The sequence below is a fragment of the Marmota monax genome, unplaced genomic scaffold (genome assembly GCF_021218885.2).
Source record: "Marmota monax isolate L192 unplaced genomic scaffold, Marmota_monax_Labrador192_F-V1.1 WCK01_AAM20220418_F8-fsc00001, whole genome shotgun sequence".
NCBI lineage: Eukaryota > Metazoa > Chordata > Mammalia > Rodentia > Sciuridae > Marmota > Marmota monax.
In genome coordinates this window covers 26,958,332-26,966,766 of record NW_026693777.1, presented here as the reverse complement: position 1 = coordinate 26,966,766, position 8,435 = coordinate 26,958,332, and positions in this window count along the sequence as shown.

Genomic DNA, 8,435 nt, shown 5'->3' with positions numbered 1-8,435 from the left:
AAAATGGCTATGTGTGAATTAAAAGGGAAAATGTATGTTGTTGAGGTGATTCTAGTCCCAGATAGTGTATTTTAGTGTGACATTGAATCTGAAGGACTGTCTACATTGGGAGTTTGAGCTCTAAAATGTGGATGAGGGAAATGGACATGTATTTGGGAAAAGGGTCTGGGTGTAGGACTATCTGTGTCCCTAGAATGAATTATGGTTGGGAAATGATGTTTGTTGCTGATCTATATCTGTTTCATCTGTTCTTAGATTAGAACCATGGACTCTTCAAAGTCACACCTTTGAGGTCATTTGGGTCCAGATGAGGTACCTGAGGCTTGGGAGAGGTAAAAGGTCTTGCACAAGATTGTGTAGCTTCCCAGCATGAGAACTTGAGTGAGAGCCATTTGCCATCATTCCAGTGGTGAAATTGGCAATTAAAGACCAGGCTTACTGATATCTATGTTTAGTCTGAAAGGGGCTTGTTAAATTCCATTTCCGTCCAAGTGTTCCTAACGGAAGCTTTTAGATACCCAATGCTTGCTTTTATTGTGAATCCTCTAGGTGGGGTGATTTCACAAGACCCTAAAAGAGCTAGTCCCCTGACCCCAATGCTCTTGGCTAAGGCTGGTTAGGAAGAGAGGTGATATAATTAAGAACTAGCCACCTTCATCACTAGCATCAGGGAGATATAGTGTCTCGACCCCAAAGTCCCTGCTCCAGGTCGGTCAAGAAGCCTGGAGAGCTCATGAATTAATTCAGGGTGCCCTTTGAAGATTTTGACTGAGATTCTGAACATTTTGAAATATTCTTAACATGATGAAATATTTCAAGCACACAGCAAAACAAAACAAAGTAATGAACACTGTATACTCATTGCAACTTCTCAAGTCTATTTTTTTGCTACTTTGGTTTCACATTACTTTTTAAAAATTTTTTTATTGTTGGTTGTTCAAAACATTACATAGTTCTTGATATATCATATTTCACACTTTGATTCAAGTGGGTTATGAACTCCCATTTTTACCCCATATACAGATTGCAGAATCACATCAGTTACACATCCATTGATTTACATATTGCCATACTAGTGTCTGTTGTGTTCTGCTGCCTTTCCTATCCTCTACTATCCCCCCTCCCTTCCCCTCCCCTCCCCTCTTCTCTCTCTACCCCCTCTACTGTCATTCATTTGTCCCCCTTGTATTATTTTTCCCTTTCCCCTCACTACCTCTTGTATGTACTTTTGTATAACCCTGAGGGTCTCCTTCCATTTCCATGCAATTTCCCTTCTCTCTCCCTTTCCCTCCCACCTCTCATCCCTGTTTAATGTTAATCTTCTTCTCATGCTCTTCGACCCTACTCTGTTCTTAGTTACTCTCCTTCTATCAAAGAAGACATTTGGCATTTGTTTTTTAGGGATTGGCTAGCTTCACTTAGCATAATCTGCTCTAATGCCATCCATTTCCCTGTAAATTCTATGATTTTGTCATTTTTTAATGCAGAGTAATACTCCATTGTGTATAAATGCCACATTTTTTTTATCCATTCGTCTATTGAAGGGCATCTAGGTTGGTTCCACAGTCTTGCTATTGTGAATTGTGCTGCTATGAACATCGATGTAGCATGCTCTTTTTAGGTCTTTAGGGAATAGACCGAGAAGGGGAATAGCTGGGTCAAATGGTGGCTCCATTCCCAGCTTTCCAAGAAATCTCCATACTGCTTTCCAAATTGGCTGCACCAATTTGCAGTCCCACCAGCAATGTACAAGTGTACCCTTTTCCCCACATCCTCGCCAGCACTTGTTGTTGTTTGACTTCATAATGGCTGCCAATCTTACTGGAGTGAGATGGTATCTTAGGGTGGTTTTGATTTGCATTTCTCTGACTGCTAGAGATGGTGAGCATTTTTTCATGTACTTGTTGATTGATTGTATGTCCTCCTCTGAGAAGTGTTTGTTCAGGTCCTTGGCCCATTTGTTGATTGGGTTGGTTGCTATCTTACTGTCTAATTTTTTGAGTTCTTTGTATACTCTGGATATTAGGGCTCTATCTGAAGTGTGAGGAGTAAAGATTAGTTCCCAGGATGTAGGCTCCCTATTTACCTCTCTTATTGTTTCTTTTGCTGAGAAAAACTTTTTAGTTTGAGTAAGTCCCATTTGTTGATTCTAGTTATTAACTTTTGTGCTATGGGTGTCCTATTGAGGAATTTGGAGCCCGACCCCACAGTCTGTAGATCACAGCCAACTTTTTCTTCTATCAGACGGTGTGTCTCTGATTTGATATCAAGCTCCTTGATCCATTTTGAATTCACTTTTGTGCATGGCGAGAGAAAGGGATTCAGTTTCATTTTGTTGCATATGGATTTCCAGTTTTCCCAGCACCATTTGTTGAAGATGCTATCCTTCCTCCATTGCATGCTTTTAGCCCCTTTATCAAATATAAGATAGTTGTAGTTTTGTGGATTGGTTTCTGTGTCCTCTATTCTGTACCATTGGTCCACCCGCCTGTTTTGGTACCAGTACCATGCTGTTTTTGTTACTATTGCTCTGTAGTATAGTTTGAAGTCTGGTATCGCTATACCACCTGATTCACACTTCCTGCTTAGCATTGTTTTTGCTATTCTGGGTCTTTTATTTTTCCATATGAATTTCATCACATTACTTTTTAAAAGAAATAAAACAGGTATATCATTTTATCTTTTATTTTGTTATTTTTAAAAATACATTTTATTTATTTATTTACTTATTTTTATGTGGTGCCGAGGCTCAAACCCAGGGCCTTGCACGTGCTGGGCGAGTACTCTATCGCTGAGCCACAATCCCAACCCCCAGGTATAGCATTTTAAAGTTTATGTTTCCTGAGTGTTCCTTTTCCCGAGGAAAACACTACTCTGAGATTGCAGGTTTTTTTGGGGTGCATATTTTATACTTATATATCCATAAAATATGTACTTTCAGATAAATAGTACATAGTCAAGGTTTGAATGGTTTAAAAGTTTATACAAATAGCATTAAACTGTATGATTCCCTATACCTTGAGTATTTTGTTCAACATTATGTTTTAAAGATTTATCTGTGTTGAAAGAGGTAGTCCATAATGCTTTGCCTGTTATAATTTACATTGTAAGGATATATTGCTATTAATTTATGCATTTTTTTTGTGGTTGCTTACCTGTCACACTACCATCTACTATCTTTTAATCTCTTCTCATTCATTTAATTTGGTGACTCCTTAAAGAGTTCTGCACGAGCCACAGTTCACTATGACAATAGAAAAGTGCACTTTATGGCACAGAATTTATAGGGGAGCATGCAGTGTTTTGAATGGTAATAATGTGGAATTTTATTCTGGATATAGCAAGGACTACTCTAAACTTTGTATAAGATATTTATTTTTGCAATGTTAGGTTTCATTTTTTTCTAAAGCATATTTAAAGCTGACCTTTGAGTGACTTTAGGGTTGTATTTTTAAGGAACATTTTTTTTTCTTAAACAAACCACCCCCTTCCCATTTGTGTGTATGTGTGTGTGTGTTTGTGTTTGTAGCTTGTGATGAAATCCACTTGGATCTGAATTGTTGACAAGGAATTTTTGGATTGATTCATCCTCTATTTGCTTCATATTCTTGAAAATCAATGTGTGTGTAGAGAGAAAGAGAGATGGGGGTGATGGGGAGGGAGAGGGAGAGGGAGGGAGGAAGGGAGAGAGGGAAGGCAATGGGAGGTTCATGGAAGAATATCTGGAAAGACATTTTCCCTCCTCATGGCCCCCAACAAAGAACCTCCCTTCTTTCCTCTATCCCTGTCTGGTGCTGATGCCCCTCTCTGAGCAGTATGGCTTTACCTCCGTGAAGCCTGTCCCTCCTATTTTACAGATGAGAAGGTGCTCTGTCCGTCCTTGCTCTCTTTTCCTGGAGTGTGAACTCCATCTGGTTATGGAACATCCTTGATTTCCATTTAACTGCATTTAGCAAGGCTGGGATGGAGTGTCCTGGGCTCCTCTGGGAGAGCTATTTCCAAGAAGGCAGAGGGCCTGTTTGTCGTGGGTGGGGGAAGTAGACAGCACAGCTGCAAGGACAGTTGTAAAACAGATCAAGCCCTCCCCACAGTTGAGTATCTTTTACCAATGTAAATGTTGATCTCCTTTTTTTAAACCCTCAAGGGACCCCAGAAAAGGGATGTGTCTCTGGAACCTTAACTAGGCAAAAATTGGTATTATGGCTGGGAATGCAGCTGACCCAAAGCAAGAAGCTTCAAGAGCTGAGAGAAGGTCACAGAAAGGTCAAGGGGAAGGAAGGTGGGGGAATAAGGGAACTCAGATGGACTATTTCAGGGACTGAAAGCTTTTAAATAAATATTCCCACCCCTTGCCTTGGCTTATCAAGCCTTCCCAAGCTTTTGAAGTTTACTAATCTTGCCCTCAAACTCACTGTGTTCCCCTGGATAGAGACAGGATCTTGTTTTAACTGTCACATTATCCCAGGAACAAGGCAAATGAATTCTGGGAGGTTTGTTATCAGGAAGGCAGTGTCTGTGGGGCCTGGGGCTAGCTGAGAAAGTCAAAGTAAAGGTAAGTGCCCCTCTGACCTCCAGATCAGGTCACCTCTCTCTTCTTTCTTTGTGGTTCTTAAGGACCAGGTGCTCAGGTGGCTCCTGACTGGGGTCTCGCTTATCTCTCACTCTTTCTCTGGTGCAAGCTAATAATTATTTATGATACTTCATCCAAGATATTTCTTACTTAATTGCAAGATTATCAAAACTAAAATGGTAAGAGGCAGGCATGATGTGCTGGTGGTGAAGTGGTCATAGAATTGAAAATATTTGAGAATTTATTTTCAAGGGCTTCCTGGGGGTTTCATGCCCGCCATAGCTTATTTTGGGACATGATGAGTGATGTTTAAGAAGAGTTAACATATTTTGAACACTCACCATATGTCCCATACTTTACTAAGTCCTCTATGTGTATTCTCATTTCTTTTTTTCCAATAACTCATATATATGACCCTGTATGTATTCTCATTTCATCTTTCCTCATTCTTATTTTACAGATGAGAAGACTGAGGCTTACAGCCAGTAATTTTGCAGAGCTGCTATATGGAAGAGTCAATAATTGAAATAATTGAGCCAGGTCTAAAATGACCTGGAATGCTTATTTTTTTTTATTGTTATACCTGTGTGTCAAACACAGAATGTGCGTTTACATTTTAGTTTGGCTATGTGAAGATAGCCACCTGATTTAGAGCCTGTTTCCTGCATTACTGTTCTATACAAAGTCCACAGGGCTTACAAAACAAAATTAGAAGGACTCTTTGGAAGTTTCGGGAATTTCCCATATTTTCCTAGTCAAGCTAATTACTTAAATTATCTGTCCATTGATTCAACATTTATCAGGCAACCAGTAGGTGCCAGGTTCTGTGCCAAGCACTAGATAGACTATGGGAAGCAAAATAAAGGTAGAATCTAGTGTAATAAAATAATTATAAAAATGTGGAACTATTCTTGGGATAAAGGCTGTGAAGAGTTGGGTTCAGGGTGTGAACGTTTGCAATATGGGTATGTGACTAGTTAGAGAGGTCAGGAAGGTCTATGTGTGCTTGGACAGGTGCTGTAACTATTTAAGACAAAGTCTTGTGCTGAATGACTGCTCAGTGGAGGAGCACCTTTTTCTCTTTGAGAAATATCCTTGGATTTGGCTTCTCATTTGGGATCACCTCTTTGGCCTGGAGAAAAAGATGCTCAAGGTTTTGTGAAGTCCAGGCCCACTTGGAGTCAGCTGAGCATTTCATACATTCAAGCACAATTTGGTATAAAATGCCCAGGAAGCAGAAGGTTCCCACTTGCCCAGCCTGATGGGCCTGGGTATCTCTTATCAGTTGGAGGGTGGTTGTAATGGGGACTGGTACTGATTATGTTGCTTGTACATGTACGGGAAGACATCTCTAGAGTAGTCTATATTTATTTAGACTTTATGAAGAATATATCCAGTGAAGTTTCTTCTCTACAGAACAGCACTTGTAAAATCCTAGAATGTTAATAGTGGAAGGATGTTAATGAATGCCAACGGAGTGAGATCCAGATGATTCTAGTCCTCTTTTGGGCTAACAGAAAAGTAAGGCCCCGTGATTGGATTTACATAGTGAGGCTTGTTCCTTGGTTCACTCTCCTGGGGCTGTGGCCACAGTGGTGAACAAACTGGACAAAACTCCTGCCCACATTAAAGTCTGTTCCAGGGGGACTCTACAGTTTCCCAGTCCCAGTTCAGTTTTCTTTTATCACATACTTTCCAGAACTTACTTCTCATGGAAAACGGGCTCCCCTAGGAACATGTGGAGTCATTACTGTCAGTGATGAGTCTTCTGAAATTTGGAGCCCACAGTTAAAGTGATCACACAAAAGCCTCTGAAAACCATCTATAACTGAGTGATGCCAACATCATCAACCTCCTGACCTCTCTGACTTGTCATATATCCATATCACAAATATTCACACCCTGAACCCATCACTAATTAACATACAGTTGATCTCCTAAAAAATTGAACATTACAACCCCATGGCAAAGTCATGCTTTTTTTTTTTTTTTTGACTCTTAAGTATTGGCTATTGTGGGCTTCCTCTGGGGGATTGTCAGGAAAATATTGATTTTTAAATTGCTTTAAAAATTTGCATCAACAGAATATTGATTTTTTTTAAATCACTGTTTTTGTTTACTGTTCTTAGTGTAAGGGTAGTTGTCTCCAATCTAGAGGCTGAAAATCATCTATTTCTTCTTATAATAATCTAGGTCTCATAACTACTTTTTAGATTACTTTTTCATTTTATTGTTTCTGTGTTGAGTGTGGAATTAGACAGTAGTATCTTTTCTTTTTTCCCCTCTCTCAAAGGCTATCTCTGAAAAGTAGTATGGACTTGCTGAGGAGTTGTCACCAGTTTTAAATTAATTGATTGTTTTCAATAGATGACTTTCTCAGTGATGCCACATATATTTAAATAGCTGCTGACCCTCTTGTGCCAGAACTCGATACCTGGATATTCTAAATTGATGTAGTATAAGCCTAGTAACAACAACAACAACAACAACTTACGTAGTATTTATCTAGTGCTTGCTATGGGAAACATTTCAATTACTTTACTATAACTTGTTTTAATTCTCATAATCATCCTTGGAAGGATGTGTTACTGTTTTTTCCATTACACAGATGAGTAGGCTCTGGCAGAAGGTTAAGTAGCAGTATGTTAAAACACCACCTTTAGTCCTGTAATAACTCTATAATCCAATCCCAGATCTTAACATGCTGAACCCACCTCCAAGCCAGGCATTTGTTGTGCAAACTCACATTGATTTTTCAATCTCTTGAAGACAGAGCTGATAATGACTTTGGCCACCAACTGGTTCCACTGCTCTCTCCCTGGGTGACTCTTTTCACCAAACTTTCCAGGGAAATCAGAAGCTTCAGGTAAAAGCCGCAGCACACATTTCACCCTGTGTCAGTTGCCTTTCATCTAAATCTCTCTAATGATATGCTCCTAATGAGCTAGTCTTTGCAATTGAAATCCTGGTTTTGTTTTGCTATATATTGTTGTGTTGGCTCCAAGGGAGGTCATTTAACACATGAAAATAGCCCTTACCCCCTTAGGGGCTACAGACAGTGCTTTATTTCATCTAGTTAGGCTTTTGGCAAGGAGTGATGGATGTGTGGGAGGGACTCAGAGGTCAAAAGTTCTATTTCCTCGCTACTCAAAGTGTGGTCCAGAGACCAGCATCCTATCATCAGGGAGCTGGTTAGAAACGGAGATGCCCCAGCCCCACTCCAGATCCATTGAACCAGGATCTGCTTTTAACGGGATTTTTCATTTACGTTTGAGAGGCAATGTTCTACTTTACAGTCCAGAGAATGGAATGGGTTAGCTTAATTTTAGAATTTTCCTCTTTTCCACTACTATTCTCCAACCACATCCCTAGCCCAAGTGTCCAGAATAGATCTTGACTTTGCTAATTTCTCTCATTAGTATGCATTTCTGTAAGTCTTATAAATGAAAATGAATGTCCCCCTTTGGGTTTTACACCTGTTCTTGTTTCATGAAACATAATTTCTCAGACAGCTTACATTAAAAAAATCTGAGATGCTGTGTGTGTTTCACAGTGTGACGCTATTTATTTCTCTGAAGTTTTCAAGAAATATTATCCTTGTTTTCCCATGCTTCATATTGGTTGAAAAGAATTGTTTTCTTTTCATAAGCCGACTATGAAACAGCTGCTTTTGATGTGAGATTAGAACTAATATTGTCCAGCCAAATTATTTTGCTTTGAAGTCCTATAATTGCAACTTGATTTTGACTAGATGTATTTCATATCTAAATAAACCAACAGTTAATACTTCATTGAGAGCATTCTACTGTTGTGATATGTTTGGAGTAGCACTTTACTTATCAAACTAGTTATTTATTTTTCAAGT